This window comes from Furipterus horrens, unplaced genomic scaffold (assembly GCF_987537825.1).
Source record: "Furipterus horrens unplaced genomic scaffold, mFurHor1.1.pri manual_scaffold_9, whole genome shotgun sequence".
Classification (NCBI taxonomy): domain Eukaryota; kingdom Metazoa; phylum Chordata; class Mammalia; order Chiroptera; family Furipteridae; genus Furipterus; species Furipterus horrens.
The window spans coordinates 71,268,672-71,286,528 of record NW_028327179.1 but is presented as its reverse complement, the minus strand read 5'-3'; the positions used below and the strand labels follow the sequence as shown (position 1 = coordinate 71,286,528).

The following is a 17,857-nucleotide window of genomic DNA, read 5'->3' as shown; positions in this document are numbered from 1 at the left end:
TACAGTTAAAACAGCATCTATTTTATTTTCAAGCAATAATAATTACCAAAATTCCAGTATGACGGGGCCCTCCTTGCTGTCTCCTCACACAGGACTGGGTGTTGGAAGGAAGCTGTTTCTGGGGAGGTTTCAGGGGAATTTTGAATCTGACATCCTTGAAACCAAGAAATAGTATATTTTACTTTCCAAATAAAGGGAAATATTTTACCTTAGCCCTCAATTCATAAAGTATCTACTGTGGAAAAATCCATGCTGACTCTGTACAATTCTCCTCATACACAATTTACTTCAAGTGAGAAGAGGGCCTCACTATTAAACATGTGATTTTTAATGTACTCTGCATTATCTGAAGTGTTCAAGAATTATAAGTCTAGCTGATGCGGCGGCATGTGGTGGTGAATAGAATTGATGGGATGGGAGAGTAATCTCTTTCATGTTTTATTTGGTGGATAGTGCCTAGAATTTATTGTAAAAGAAGGAGCAAGTTCCAGGAGCTTTTATTGTTTGACTAACAGACACACAAAACCAGGTAGAGCCCCTCTAGAAGATGATGGCTAAGTTTCACTGCTGTTTACCCTTTGATCCTTCATCTTCTAAGCACTTAGTGTATTTTCTTTTCTAGATACTAGACTTTTACTTTGATCACAGATGCAAGCTATGTGTGAATAAATAAATGGATTATCTTTTAACACCGCCTCCTCCTCCATATTCCTTTAAATAGAAAAAAGCACTAAATATCTCTTCAGTAGCCTATTTGGCCAACATTGTCACACCTGTGGTTTTTAAAACAGATTGCAACTTGGTATTTTGGGGTCCTTTCTTGAATTACAACTAATTCTTCTAAAGAAGTCCTATTGATATTGTTAAGAGTCTCCAAAAGGTGAGGATGGTAACTAGACTGAAGGCAAGTAGGAGAGGTCTTCAGCAAACTGAGCACTTCTTGTTTGCAGGATGGCTTCTGTTAAGGCTTCATTCCTGATGGAGTTCCAGGGGTCCTCCTTCCCTCTGACTTGAACCATATTGCAATTCTTCATGGAAAACAGACCTTCCCAAAGAGCAAAGCCACCTCCCAACTGCAAAGCTACCTCCCAACTGCAGAGCCTTGGTTTTGATAGCTATCAAATTCCCTCCTAGTCTGTGGTTTACTCCCACTGGAGAATTTGAAAACCCTTTGACTGCTTGAAAGACACCCCCACCACCTATGGTACCCATTGTGAAGGCTCCACCACAGCAATCCACAATTCGACAGGGGCAGGGATCTTGTGCTACACCTCCATCTTGACTCTGACACGTGGGTTATGGTGGACAGTGGGCAGGTGTCTTGTTGAGGATAAATGGTGCAGAGAAGACATGACAGAGAATAAACCACATAGTTTGGCCAAGGACTTCACTGGACATACAATATTTCCTCGCTTATCGCGGGTATTACGTTCTAGACCCCCTGCGAAGTAGGAACCTTACATTTATTCTACACCCTTAAACCTATGTAACTTTAACAATATATGGATACGGTACCGCAAAATCCTTCGATACAGCAAAAAATTTGTGATAAATAATTAAATATAATGTTTTTTAAAATCCCACGATACAGTGAGGCTGCGATAAGTGAACCACGATATAGAGAGAGACTACTATAAATAAATAACATTTTCATTCTTTTACAGTTTACAAGTCATTGCTTTGTTGTTCTCACTGCAACACCATTAAGTATTTACAAACATTATATCAATTCTACAGGAGACAAAGCTAAGACTAAATATTTGTTCAAGGTTGCACAGCTCCCAAGTAACTGAGTTGGGATTGGAACCCGGATATCTAATTTTTTATCCTATATTCTTCCCATTTCAAGATTTTTGTTTTTCACTAAATTCTAGGCACTGTCCACCAAATAAAACTTAGTGAAGGTGATCACTCTCCCATCCCATCAGTTCTATTTACCACCACATGCTGCTGCATTGACCAGATTTTTCTTTCTTTCTTTCTTTCTTTTTTTTTTTTTTTTTGCCTTCTGCTTTTGGGTTTCTGTTTCCTTAGCACTATCAAATATCAATAATTTGTAGAGAGTGGGTACTCAATAAATGTTGCTCGACTGGTTGGCTGCCCTCTAGAAACCTCACCCAAACCTGGTAATGTTTTGCAATAACTTGAGTCAGACTTTGCTTATAATTGTAACCTTGGTGATATTTTACATGTGGCTTTGCATAGTGACACAACCAGTAATTATGTACAATTTTTGATAATCCTTTCAAAATTTTCCCAATACCACTCTCTTATACTGTTAGATAGGACAAAGGTCCCAAGGTCTGGGTAGTACTAAATGTTATTACTAAATGTTATTCTTGATATATGCTAATATGTAGCACAGTGTTTTACAGATGCAGCTGTAAACAGGACGAGGATGATCCTGACAGGAACTTGAACAGGATAAATGTAGCAAACTGCAAAGAAGAAATCAACATGTAACTGACCAAAAGAGTCTATATAAGCAGTGGCTAAGAATCTCTTCAGAGAGACAGAGCTCTGGATATGAATTTCCTGTCTTCTTTACTTGCTGCAAGTTAAATAAAACTACCCTGCCACAACTATGTCACAGAGCACCCCAAGCGGTGAACCCCTTGAATTTGGTAATAATATAGTTACACAAAATTATAGAATTCATGTAACCTAGGAATTCTGGGGAGAATTTAAGGCGTTACACAAAATAGGTATAAATATGGAATGATCATTATATGAATGCAAGTAGTAATGTTGTAGTGGTATTGTTGATAACCGGTTATTTTATGATTAAGTGAAACAAAACAAAATATTCCTCCCACACACAATTCTACCTACTATGTGAAGATTTCTACCCCTTTCTCATTTAATTTCTAAACTTGCTTTTCTTCTGCTTATTAATATTATAATCTTGACCTTCCCAATTAACTGCACCAGAACCTGATTTTTAAAAGTTTTTCCCTTTATATTGTTAGTTCTTAAGTTACTTGTATGCTTATAAATCTATTTTCCTGTGGATGTGCTATATATGTCCTCAATTAGATTTTTAAGCTTGTCAGGGTAATAGAGTTTGAGAGAATCACAATCTTAGAGTCTCTTTGGTGCAAGATTATCATTTTGCTGGTAAGTTGAGCCTTAGATAAATTAAATGACTTGGTAAAAATAACACATCTAACTGACATTATTTTAGAACCCAAGTGTCCTGATGGTCAGGTTCATATTTGATTCTTTGTATGATATGTTATGTATTTTGCCCATATGATGTATAATGAGATGCTAAATAATCAGTGTTACTGACTGATCACTAAATGGTTGTACTAAATAAAAACTTAGTAATACCATATTATTTAATTATTTCCATACTGGAAAACTAGTATATGTCGTTTAAAAGTATAGCTTACCTTACTTCTGAAAAAACTACCAGTATTAGACAACTAGTTTTTTGTTTGTTATTGTCTCGTGTTCAGTGAACATACTGGTCTCAAGTAATGTTCTTTATGGCAGTAGGAAAATGTCAAGAACCATTTATATTTTAAAAATAATTGTTTTTTAAACCAAATAATTACCTAAACTACTGGTTACTTGTAGTTAGGTGTAGCCTACATGTAGTCCATTTCCTCAGCTAGATTTGAAAAGGTTCACACAAGTAGCAGCTCTGGAGAAGGCCAACATAGATCTCTCTAGAGCTACCAAGGTATTATTAAAGAAGCTTGTTTCTAATTCGTCCTCCCTCCTGAATATGCTGTGAGCATAATTTGGTTCTTACCAACCTCACTTCCAAATTCACTTCTGTCACAACTTCAAATGCACACATTATTGAAACACTAAGCTTCTTACTTATGTATCACCTTTTATCATGCCTCTGTCAAGACTTTTAAAATTTATTGATACTTTTATTATGGCCCAGAATGTGGTCAATATTGATAAATGTTTCATATACACTTTTTATTTTTGAGTGAAGTGTTCTGTGTCAATTAGGTTTAGTTATTGAATAGTATCCTATTATTTCTTCAAATTTTTTTTTTTTTTTTTTTTTTTTTGTACCTCCTGGCTGGTTTGTCTCAGTGGATTGAGCGTCGGCCTGCGAGCTAAGTGTCACTGGTTCGATCTTCCAGTCAGGGCACACCAGAGAAGGAAAACTCTGACTCCAAAAAATCTCCGCTGCCTTGCGGCATACCTCCTCAGGGGAAAGGCTAAGGGAGTAAACCACGACAGAAAACCCGGAGCCGGAGTCCCTAAGGCGGTTTGACGTTGTAGTCAACACCGGCAACTCCTGCGGCGAACCTGAAGCCAAGCTGTATTGACTCTGTCTTTCCCCTTGGATCCTTCAGCTGCGAAGAGAGGGGGGGTCTGCTGCATGGGCAACAGCTGGCCCTCCATATCACCCTGCCCAGGCTTTGTAGCTTCACTGGAGAGGACACTCCAGCGTCATCGCAAGATGTCGACTCAACACGGGAGGAGACAGATACCGGTTATAAGCTCATCCGATTGGCGAAGGAAACGAGCGCCAGGGGTCTCCTCTGACGGTGGGAGAGGTCATCGCACCTCACTGGACAGCTACCGCCCGCCTCAAGCTGGGAAGCCCCCAGCCAATTAGGTGCCGTCTCGCCATGGCTCGCCTGCCCCACTGGGTGCGTGGGGATCAGAGAGGCGTCTCTTGAAAAGTGGGCCACAAAACACTCGCACCAGGCAATTCCAAGCAAACAACAAGAAAGAAGCCTCCAGCTCTTCGCCTCGCTAGCTGGAACATCAGGACCATGTGTCCCGGACTTACTGCAGACCTTCCGTGGATCAATGGTGCCAGGAAAACCGCCGTCATCGACAGGGAACTGGCACGACTAAACATCGACATTGCGGCTCTACAGGAGACCCGGTTGGCCGACAACGGAACTATCAGAGAAACCAACTACACCTTCTACTGGCAAGGGAAGTCTCCGGACCAACCGAGACAGCACGGTGTTGGGTTCGCTGTGAAGAACACGCTTGTTAACTCCATAGAGCCACCCACAGGAGGCACAGAGAGATTACTTACCCTCCGATTGTCAACAACTTTCGGCCCAGTCAGCATTCTTAGCGTGTATGCCCCAACCCTCTGCGCCACCACCGAAGAGAAAGAACAGTTCTACCATGCACTGGACGAAGCGTTATCCAAGATCCCCAGAAGTAACGCTCTTTATCTCCTTGGAGACTTCAACGCAAGAGTAGGAGCTGACCACATGGCCTGGCCCACCTGCCTCGGAAACTTTGGGAGAGGAAAGATCAATGAGAATGGTCAGCGACTGCTTGAGCTTTCGTGTCACCACGGCCTGTGCGTGACAAACACATTCTTCAAGTGCAAAGAGATCCACCAGGTGTCATGGAGGCACCCCCGCTCCCGCCACTGGCACCAGCTTGACCTCGTCATCACCAGAAGAACGGATATTGGCAGCACCCTCCTCACCCGCAGCTACCACAGTGCAGACTGCGACACGGACCATGCCCTCATGGTAAGCAAGGTGCGCATAATGCCGAAGAGGTTGCACCACTCCAAGATGAAGGGTCGCCCACGCATCAACACCAGTTGTGCCAGCAACCCAGTTAAGACCCAGCAATTCATCAACAGGATGGAAGATGCACTCGGCGAGGGAATGGCGGCAGATGACATTATCAAATCCAATTGGCCACGTCTCCGCGACGCCATATACAACTCCGCCATTATTGCTTACGGGAAGAAAGAGCGGAAGAATGCTGACTGGTACGAGGCTCACTGGGAAGAAATGGAACCCGTGATCGAGGCTAAGAGGAAGGCCCTACTGGCTTACAAGGCCACGCCCACTCCCAGTACACTTCAAGCTCTACAGGCTGCCAGGAACAAAGTCCAGAAGACCGCCCGCCACTGTGCCAACACCTATTGGCTAAACCTGTGCAGAAGCATCCAGGAAGCCGCCGATATAGGCAACGCACGAGGAATGTATGAGGGTATCAAGAAGGCAACAGGCCCAATCCCCTCCAAGATCGCCCCCCTTAAGTCCAAGACAGGTGAGGTCATCACTGACCAGGAACAGCAAATGCGGCGGTGGACCGAGCACTACCTCGAGCTGTACGCAACGAGGAACGCCGTAACAGACACTGCTCTTAACTCCATCCCAGACCTACCAGTCATGGAGGAGCTAGACACCCCACCTACTGCGGCAGAGCTCGGCAAAGCCATCGACCGCCTCGCTTGGGGGAAAGCACCAGGAAGCAACGGAATCCCTCCAGAAATCCTAAAGAGTGGGAAACCAGTCCTGCTACAGCCGCTCCACCATCTACTCTGTCTCTGCTGGAAGGAGGGTTACATCCCCCAGGATATGAGAGACGCCAACATTATCACCATGTACAAGAACAAAGGAGACCGCAGCGACTGCAACAACTACCGGGGCATCTCTCTCCTCAGCGCCGTCGGCAAAGTATTCGCCCGGGTCGCTCTTGCCCGCCTGCAGACCCTTGCTTCCCGCGTCTACCCAGAGACCCAGTGTGGCTTCAGAGCTGGCCGATCAACAGTGGACATGATCTTCTCCCTACGCCAGCTGCAGGAGAAGTGTCACGAGCAGCATAAACCACTCTACCTCTCCTTTATCGACCTCACGAAGGCGTTTGATCTGGTCAGTCGAAGCGGACTCTTCAGCTTGCTACGGAAGATTGGCTGTCCACCACATCTGCTTGCTGTGGTCATGTCCTTTCACGACAACATGCACAGCACGGTGTCCTACAACGGCGCAACCTCTGAGGCCTTCCCAGTCAGCAGCGGAGTAAAGCAGGGCTGCGTCCTCGCGCCTACGCTGTTCGGAATCTTCTTCTCCATGCTCCTCCAATACGCCTTTAAGGACTGCAGCGAGGGTGTCTTCATTCACACCAGATCCGATGGCAAGCTCTACAACCTGGCCCGTCTACGAGCCAAGACCAAAGTCAAAGAGGTGCTCATCCGTGAGATGCTCTTCGCCGACGACGCAGCCTTGACCTCACACTCCGAAGAGGGACTCCAGCAGCTAGTCACTTGCCTTTCCCACACATGCAAGGAGTTCGGACTAGCCATCAGCCTGACGAAGACGAACGTTATGGCTCAAGGCACAGGGACTCCCCCATGCATCACCATCGACGGATACACCCTGGAGGTTGTCAACGACTTCACTTACCTCGGGTCCACCATCTCGAGCTCTCTGTCAGTTGACTTGGAGGTCAACCGGAGAATCGCCAGGGCAGCCACAGTTATGGCCAAACTGAACCGGCGAGCGTGGAACAATTCCAGCCTCACTGAGAAAACCAGACTGCGCATCTACCAAGCCTGCGTACTCAGCACTCTCCTCTATGGCACTGAGACATGGACCACCTACGCAAGGCACGAAAGGAAACTCAACAGCTTCCACATGAGGTGCCTGCGACGCGTCCTGCATGTCGCCTGGCAGGATAAGGTTCCCAACACCGAGGTGCTGAAGCGAGCCAACATGAGCAGTTTGCATGCAGTTCTTAGTGAGAGACGCCTCAGGTGGCTCGGCCATGTCAAAAGAATGGATGCAGGCCGTATTCCCAAAGACCTCCTCTATGGCGAGCTAGCAGAAGGCCAGAGGATGACAGGGCGCCCAAAACTGCGGTTCAAAGACATCTGCAAAAAGGATATGACACAATGCTCCATCAATCTCAACACATGGGAAGTTCTAGCAGACGACCGCCTAGCCTGGAGGCTCGCGGTCAGGCAAGGTACGTCACACGCAGAGGCTGCGCGCAACGAGGAGGCGGTCCAGAAAAGATCGAGGGGGAAGCAGCGTCAACAGCAGCAACAACAGCCATCTGCCTTCACCTGTACCAAGTGCGGCAGGGATTGTCACTCCCGAGTCGGACTGCACAGCCATTCTCGGCGGTGCAGATAGACTCTCAAGAAGCTACGCCATCGTCTCTCGAGACGGACGGCTGCCGATGACGATGATGATGATGATGTCAAGACTCTACCTGAAATGTTTTGCTACCTATCTATCCTTTAAAATTCAGTTCAGTTTTTTCTTTTTCTATGAAATCTGCATTAAATCCTTTAGCCAAACCTGGTAATTTCTTCTTCTAGATTCCCACATAAAGTTTCCCATGGGTTTTTGCCATGCACCATAGTGGTAAGGTGTACAAATTATAATCAGTGAATCCTGGGTTTTGATCTTGGTTCTCGCTCCAGTTAACTTGGACAATGTGCTCTGGAAACTTTGGCTTCTTCATCTATATATTGGAAATAATAACGGCACCTCCCTCATGGGACTGTTGTGAAGATTTAATGAGATGGTGCAGATAAAATTTTTAACGCAGGCTTTAGCAAAGGTCTCAATAAATGTTAGCTATTATCTTCACATTATAATACCAATCTACTCCTTGAAGAAATAGACTATGTCTTAGTTAGCTGTCCGACAAATACAGAGTCTGGCTCATAAATGCTTTACAGAGCTTTATTGAAGTGCCTAGTGATTAAATGACTCTTTCATTTCGCATCCCTAAAAAGGAGCCAAAATATTGAATTAGCTACCATACAGAGTTTAGAGATTGCCCTAAAGTGTAGCTCTGTGGTCCAGAACAGGAGAGCAATCACTTTCCCCATAAAATCTCAAATAATACAAATACTCCTACTCTTTCCTACTCCATATTCAGTCACCACTTATGTATCTCTCTAATTAATTTCCTGCTCTTTAATTTCTCAGTCAATGTAGGTTCAAGCCTTTAGCATCATCACACCATGTCCCAGATGAAGCACAGGTCATGGAGAGTGCCTAAGGTGATCCTTTAGGGTGAGGCAAGGAAAGTCTAAAGCTTCTGCTTGTTTCCATTAACTTATTTGAACTATTTTTTACATGATATGTCATCTATGTATGTATATGTGCGTGTGTGTTTAGATACCACTCCCTTTCCTTCTTTCCATGAGTAACCACTATCCTGAATCTGGTGTTCATCATTCTCATTCATGTTGGTTCTTTTTCAACACAAAACGTTTATATCCATTTAATACAGTACCTAATTCAAATGTATTTATAGAATGAATTAATGAGTATGATTTCTTTTCATAGTCTTGAAAACAACATAAATAGAGAAAATAAGACTAATTTCTTTCTTTGAAAAATTCCTAATGGCAATATAGTTATGGGGCATGAATGAAAAATTAAGTCAGGTTCTTGGCCTGGAAAAATGAAGCAACACAATGAACAGATTTTCTGGTAGTAAGTGAAAAGATAAATTTAGTATCTTTAATTCTTTACCATTAATATCTGGTAATATTTTTAACTATTATTTGGACTCAGTAATGGAAAAATAGCAGTGTAGAAGGAAAGGGAATTTGTCATTTGTGTTTTCCCAAGCCAGACAAATTCAAGTCTAATCCAATGAATCGCAGGAGTACCTGCCTAAATTCCTTCTTTGTTTTTTTGGGGGGGTGTTACAGTGAATCACATGCCCTTTGAAAATGGCTTGTATCATGTCTGCAGTTCCATATCTCATGAGATTTCTTCCAGTGTTGTAGCTCTACCATCTTTCCTAACATTCCCCTCATGGAACATATGGTCCAGTGATCATGTCATCCAATCTTCTTGTGACTTTAGCTGCATCCATTGCAGGTAGGGGCTGGACAATCCTGGGTCACTGTTCCAGGCTGTGTGGTGAGGCACTCCATTTTCTTCAGTTTTGTCCTTTGAGCTGCTTCTGATGAATAGAGCTATAGCAGACACTGTAAGTGCTCTGATCAGATGTTCTTGGATCACTGACTATTTCTGTGAGTTAGTGGTTTTTTTCTCAGCTTCACAGAACCTACAATTATTCTTTCTTATTGTGATATTGGGGCTGCTTTGCTAGCAAGCCCTGAGATGGGGTATGAAAACCCAGCTCCCTAGCCTCAGGTCAGAACAACTCTGAGATGTAATTAACATTCCAAATTTCCCCAATCCCAATTTCCTTTACCCTCTTTCCTGGGAGCGACTGATACATGAGAAGTTCTCAGAGTAGAAACCCGAGAACAGTGATAGAATAGACAATAGGTTTTGCAGATGACAGAGCTTTGGTGTCCCAGATTCTGGTAGGAGGCCAGTTATCAAACATCAGATTGAACTAGCCTTTAGGTTAAGCCCCAAAATATTGATTTGGATGTTAACCTACTCTTGCTTCAGTATAATTAGCTCAGGGAATATAGTAGGGCTAATTTTACAGGTGATTTAAAATATGGAGAGGAACAGAGTGAGCAAAGACAGGAACTCACCCAAATTGAGCTTCACACTGTACAAAGCAGAGAGGAGAAGGAAAGAGAATTTTAGACTACAGGAAGTGGTCCATGTCCTAAAGTATTAAAACTTTAGGACATTATATTCTTGTTGTGAAGGACTGGAATTCAACATATATTGTAGAAAGATACCTCTACAGAACAATATGTGATAAGTACAAAATAAGTGGCACAAATGAGAAATGTTTTCTTTATACATATGAAATAGAATGTGGCAAAAGAACAGAAATAATAGTGGTAAAACCAATGAATTACTGAAGTAGTAATTGGTGAAAATTTATTGTGCACACATCAAAAGGACTGTTTGCAAACTGGGAGCACTTAAACCAAAAAATGGAATGAGGTACTTGGGAGTATTATCACAAAGCAGTTAATATAGTGAGAAAGTGATAACTTTATTCTTAACAGTGATGGGCTATATTAGAATTTTCTTAAGTGATATCTATTGGGGAAACATTTCAAGTTTTGCTTATGATTTCCAACATAAGCAAGAGATGACACAAGTCAAGTTAGCCTTGCAAAATAAACTGAGTTAAGCTATGCTTGTATGACTGAACTGATTTTGCCTGCTCAGGGATTTTTCAATGTTGGTCTCTGTTTTTGTTTTGTTTTGTTTTGTTTTTAAATTTTAATAGATATAAATTATGCTGAAACAGTGGATGAAAGGAAGAAACATAAACTTTAAAATTCTATTCCTCTTATGCATTTCTTTCTTATTTTTAAATATTTTATTTATTTATTTTTAGAAAGAGGGAGAGAAACTTCGATGAGTTGTCTCTCACATGCTCCCAAGGGGGGACCTGGCCCACAACCCAGGCATGTACTCTGACTGGAATCAAACTGATGACCCTTTGGTTCACAGGTCAGCACTCAATCCACTGAGCCACAACAGCCAGAGCCTTCTTATGCATTTCTTAATCTGGTATGCTGCCTATCTCATGACTGAAGTATGAATTTAAAGCATATTACAATGTTAAATTATTAATATTTATTTTTAATCATAATATTTCAAAAGAAAGTACAGATTCTAAAGAGAAATGTATATGTGATGGCTTCTATAAGTTCATATACTAACTGCTTCTTAGATAGGATGGCTTATTTTAGGAAACAGTTTCTTAATTTCATAGTATTTGACATAGTAGGATAAAATAAGGGATTCATGTATAGCAGAACATATTACAATAAATTCTTTTTAATGGTATTGAAGAAATGGATGTCTGCATTACAAGAGAGTGATTTCTTTCCATAAGAAGACATCATATTTTCATTTAAACACTTCTGTATTTTTAATTTATAGGAAAATTAGCTGTATGATTTCTGCTAATAAGTGTAATAATTCTGAGCCTCAATTGCATTATCAATTAAAAAGGAAACAGTGGCAATGTTTATCTTGTGTGTTTTGTGAGAATAACATAAAGTATAAATGTTGGACACTTTTTTAAATATATAAAGTATTGTTATTTATAATTCACAGTCTGATGAAAACTAAAGTCTATCATTCATCTTCACTCTGCTAACTGTAATGAATATATAAAATATTTTTATGAATGTTTAACTTTTTATTCAAGTGAAACATTATGAATATATTTCCCCCAGTTTATTTTGACATTGTCCTACCTTGTAATTTTAGTGGTTAAAAAGGTCTTTATACCTCGTGACATCAGTAACTTGTCATTCATATTTCTTCTGGTTGTATCTCTAATGTACTCAAGTCTAATAATCCATAAGCAGTTCTCCAAAAACATTTTTTGGGGGCTTCTATTACATACTGGCACTCTCCTAGTCATTAGAGATGTAGCAATTAACAAAACAGACATAGAGCTTATTATTTAAAGGAGAAACATGTAGCAAACAAATAATCACTCAAATAACAATGTAATTATAATTATGATAAATGCAATGAAGAGACTGTGCACAGTGATTTGAGTGTACAAGTGAGAGGTCATTCTCAATGGGTCTTTTACATTCCTGCACATCTTGCAAGCTGAGTGACTACCCTTTGCTCTGGATTATCTTTTAAGAGAGTTTGCATCTATTGAAAACATTTCAGTTGTTTTCATGTCTTTTTCACCGTGAATAACGCTGCATAGGGGTGCATATATGTTTGTGAATCAATGTTTTCAAATATCCATAAGAGGGGTTCCTGGGTAGTGCAGTAATTCTACTAACTTTTAGAATTAAAAAACTACATTTGATTCAGCAATGAATGAGGGTTTGTCTTTCTCCACAACACTTGTTATTAAACACTTGTCTTGTTTATAATAGCCATTCTAACAGGTGTGAAGTAGTATCTCATTGTAGTTTTGATTTACATTAGTGAAGTTGAGCATCTTTGCATATATCTGTTGGCTATTTGTAAGTCTTCTTGGGAGACGTGTCTGGGTACTCTGCCCATTTCTCAATTGGTTTGTTTGGTGTTGAATTGTATGACTCCTTCATATAGTTTGGATATTAACTCCTTGTCGGAGCTGTTGTTTACAAATATCTTTTCCCATTTGGTTGGTTGCTTTTTAATTTTATTGGTCATTCGTTTTCTTGTGCAGAAGCTTTCTAGTTTGATATAGATCCATTAATTTATTTTTGCTTTTACTTCCCTGTCTTTGGGGTCAAATTCATAAAATCTTCTATAAGATTGAGAACCGTAAGTTTAGTTACCTATGTTTTCTTCTATGTAACTTATTGTTTGGGGTCTTAAATTTAGGTCTTTGATCCATTTTGAGATAACTTTTAATATACGGGGATGAACAGCAGCCTAGTTCTATTCTTTTGCATGTGGCTTCCCAATTGTCCCAGCACCATTTACTGAAAAGGTTTTCTTTTCTCCATTGTATGTTTTAGCTCCTTTGTCAAAAATTACTTGCCTATATACATGTGGGCTTATTTATGGACTCTCAATTCTGTTTCATTGGCCTGTGTGCCTCCGTTTATGCCAATATCATGATGTTTTAATTATTGTCACTTGATTGGATAAAGAAAATGTGGAACATATATACAATGGAATACTACTCAGCCATAAGAAAAGATGAAACACTGCCATTTGTGGAAACATGGATAGATCTTGAGAATATCATGCTAAGCAAAGTAAGTCAGACAGAAAAAAGTCAAGAATCATATGATTATACTCATATGTGGGTGAAAACAACAAATGAACAAACAGGACAAATAAACAAACAAAAATTCATAGACAAAGACAACAAAGTGGCGGTTACCAGAAGGAAAGAGAGGTAGTGAAGGGTACAGGCGGTTGAGAGTATAGTGACAGAAGGAGAATTGACTTTGGGTGATGGGCACACAATGCAGTATACAGATGATGTATCATAGAATTATGAACTTGAAACTATATAATTTTATTAATCAATGTCACCCCGATAAATTTAATTTCAAAAAAAGTAAAAGAAAGTTTGCCTAGCAAACAGTCTTGGGAGATAGTGTCTCCCTCCAAAGCAAAGCACAGGCTTGCTTAGTGTCCATTATCAAAAAGATTCTGGTTTTCTAAACTCAAGGTTCCACTTCTGTATTGCATTCAATTTTGTGTGCACTTCATCTGAATCTATCTGTGTTGCCACATGAGATGGAAACAAGAGAAACTAATGCAAATATGCTGATGCTCTTGTTGCTTGATGTGCCACAAGTAATAAAGGCTTTTGTTTCTGAGCAATGGAGGGGGATCTCTTGTTTTCTGACAGCATACATGAACTGACCAGCTAACATGTTAGCACCTAAAAGCAGAAAAGAATCACAAAACTGTTACAAAAGTGGATCAATTCTAGTAAGTGACATTAAAGTTTTTTTAAATGTTTATTTATTGATTTGAGAGAGAGAGAGAGAGAGTGAAACATCAATTTGTTGCTCCACTTATTATGCACTCATTGGTTGCTTCTTGTATGTGTTCTGACCAGGGACTGAACCCACAACCTTGGAATATCTGGACAATGCTCTACTCAATTGAGCTACACAGCCAAGGCTTAAGAAGTGACATTTAAGGACTTCCGGCCAAGATGGAGGCCTAGACAGACACGCTGTGTCTCCCTCCACTACTAAGAAGAAATACAACTACCTCAAAACTAGAGACAACCAGAAATTACATAATATCGAGCTGCACAGAAGTCCAACAAACAAAGATATAAAGAAGAAATATTCATCCAGACAGGCAGGAGGGGTGGAGCTGGGGAAGAGAGGATGCAGTGTAGAGGCGGCAGCAGTGGCAGCAGCAGCAGGCAGGCAGAAAGCGCAGCCACACATTTCAAAAAGTAGGGAGAGACACCTGGGGAGTGCTCCCAGCACCAGACCAGACTGTTGGGGTCATGGTCCCAGCACCAGGGAAAACAAAACCTCATTGCTTCTGACTGTGCAAACAAGTAGGAGTTGGAGTGTAGGAAGAAACTGCTGGTCTCTCAGCAGAGGCCACTGGTTTAAAGGGTCCCCATGGTCCTAGATTGTCCAAAGATTCACCCACTCTGGGTACGGCAGCCAGGGCAACAGCTAGAGAAGCGCCAGTTCCATACAAAGTGGGAGAAGTGCCTGGAACAGGGGTGAGTGCTGAGCAGGTGGCATTGTTCCCTCTAAGACCCCTACCACACATAAAGCCCCACAATGTGGTGAAACGGGTCGCTCTGTACTGATGAATACCTAAGGTTCTGCCCCTTACAACATAGCAGGAATGACAGCTTACCTAAGACAGAGAGGCAAACAAACACAGAAGCCTGTCAAGATGAGGACACAGAGAAGTATGGCCCAAATGGGGGAATGGATCAAGGTTCCAGTGGCAGAACTAAGCAACGAGGAGATAGTCAACCTAACAAATGAGGAGATACCCAACTTAAGAGATACAAAGTTCAAAATACTGGTGATAAAGATGCTCATAGACTTGACAGATATGCTTAAGTACGGCAAATGCATAACGGAAGAAGGGAAGGCTATGCTAAATGAAACGAAGGAAAATCCACCCAAAACGTATGGTGAAGGGAAGGAAACTTGGGTTCAAATAAATGATTTGGAACATAAGAAAGAAACAGTCAACCAGTCCAGAATGAAGAAACAAGAACTGAAAAATGAGGAGAGGCTTAAAAACTTCTGGGACAACCTTAAACTTGTCAACATCCAAACCATAGGGGAGCCAGCAGGAAAAGAGGAAGGGCAGGAAATTGAAAACTTATGTGAGAAAATAATGAATAAAAACTCCCCAAATTTGAAGAAGAAAATAGACATACAAGTCCAGGAAGCACAGGGAGTCCCAAACAAGCTAGACCCAAAGAAGAACACACCAAGACACATCATCATTAAAATGCCAAAGGTTAAGGATAAAGAGAAAATCTTGAAAGCAGCAAGAAAAAAGCAGAGTTACCTACAAAGGGGTGCCTATAAGACTATCAGCTGATTTCTCAAAAGAAACTTTGTAGGCAAGAAGGGACTGGCAAGAAGTATTCAAGGTGATGAAAAGCAAGGACTTACAACCAAGATTAGTCTATCCAGCAAAGCTATCATTTAGAATGGAAGGGCAGATGAAGTGCTTCCCAGACAAGATAAAGCTAAAGGAGCTCATCATTACCAAGCTATTATTATATGAAATATCAAAGGGACTTACTTAAGAAGAATAAGATCAAAACTATGAACCCTGAAATGACAACAAACTCACAACTATTAACAACCGAATCTAAAAAATACAAACAAAATCCAACTAAGCAAACCAGAATAGGTACAGAATAATAGGTTTGGGGATCATTTGGAGGATTATCAGCTGGGAGGGGGAAGGGAGACAAAGGGGGAAATGTTGCAGGGATTAAGAAGCATAAATGGTTGGTACAAAATAGACAGGGGGAAGTTAAGAATAACATAGGAAAGGGTGAAGCCAAAGAACTTATATGCATGACCCATGGACATGAACTAAGGGGGGTGGAATTTCTGGGGGAAAGGGGGGTACTGGGCAGAGGGGAGCAAAGGGAAAAAATTGGGACTACTGTAACAACATAATCAATAAAATATACTTTGAAAAAAAGAAGTGACATTTAAGCCTCTAGTGTAGCCTTTCTCCAATTCATTTTAAAAATGTATTTTATTTTACTACAAAATGCTTCAAAAATGCAGGCAATAATAGAGGTTGATATATAAATAACTACATAGCCACAGACAACCTTTGTCAAACATTAATTAGCATTGTGACATATTTGCTTTAGATCTGATGTTTATAACTAAAAAATTACACGTACAATTGAGGTTCTCTGTGTCTTCCTTTCTCATCTCATTGTCCTCTGTCTATCCTTTTCTTCCTAAAGGTAAACACTATTGTTACAGAGTGACAGGGTCTTCTTTCACATTGCACCTTGGTGTAAAACCCAATAACTATTGTTGAGGAAAACAGGTCTTTATTTACAATATTTCAACCTGGGGAGTGCAGTGAGCACTTCAGCTCAGAGCTCTATTCTCCCATGGGACCCAGCACTTCTCTTGCTCTACAAAAGGCTATAAGCCAAAAACATGCCCAGAAGTTCCCCATCCCTTATCTGTCAGCTCTCTCCTTCAGGATCTGGGGTACGATGTCATCAGCCTCCATATAACAGTCCAGGAAAACATATGCTGTTTTGCACTGGATCACACATGGTTCTCTTCTCTTCTATTTCAAAGCCACAGGATCCTCTCTTTCCTTCTAAAACCACATGATTCTCTCTTTCTATCTCCTTGCAAACCACGTGGAGTTCCCTCTCTGCAAACCACATTGGATCTCTCTCCTCTACCTCCTTGCAAATTGTGCGGATCACTCTACTCCCCCAAATGGCTGCTGCCTTATTTTTAAATCCATGACTGTGGCCTGTGAGGTAGTGGATAGGGTAACGGGTTCTGACCATTCATAGTATCCTGCGCAGGCCCTGTATGCTCTTCCCTTACCATTCTATGGTCAAAACCCTCCCATCTTCTCGAGGTCTTGGAAGAACCAAAGTCATTTGGATAACTAAGACAATAGCTACTAGCCATAGTTATTCAAAGGAATCTTGAAAGCTGTCCCCTTCCCACATCCCCCAACGACAGGCTCTGGGAAATTTCGGGGACCCCACTCTGTAACACTATCATGAATTTAGTATTAGTCTATGCTGCTTATTTCTTCAATAAAATATTTTATTTTATCAACAGTAGTTTACATGTAAATGGATGTACAAGGTGATTAAGAATTTCAGTACCCAAGTACATATTTCACTGTGCAAAGACTGGACAATATTGCCAATGATAATGAGAGCTTTCTAGAGAAGATTAAACTGCTTCTGGGTTATAATCTGGCTTCAGCATTTCTGTGAATTTACAAGTGTCTGTTAAGGAAAGTCAGGTGCCAAGGCAATTAGTGAGTCCTAGAAACACTCGGTCACCACAATAGGTACTAAAATGTTGGTTAGGTTTAATATATATTACAGGAAGGAGTTAAAGAGGGGCATGGGCTTGTATGTTCTCATCCTAGGTTCTCAATGGCCAACTGCTTACTGTCAGGATTAGGTTGAAGCAGTGTACTTTTGTGAGGTGAGATGAACATCCTCAAATTGCCTAGGCAGATGGTCCCTGTCCCATAGACATGGAGGAGAGAGCAGTAATTTCATCCATACATGGTCAAAACAAGCCAAGTAG

At 41.2% G+C, this 17,857-nt stretch overlaps 1 pseudogene; it reads right to left on the bottom strand.

Moving 5' to 3' along the window:
• Positions 1-851: 851 nt before the first annotated feature.
• The window catches only part of LOC150001905 (mitochondrial import inner membrane translocase subunit Tim17-A pseudogene), a 35,983-nt pseudogene continuing 18,977 nt past the window's right edge, over positions 852-17,857 (bottom strand).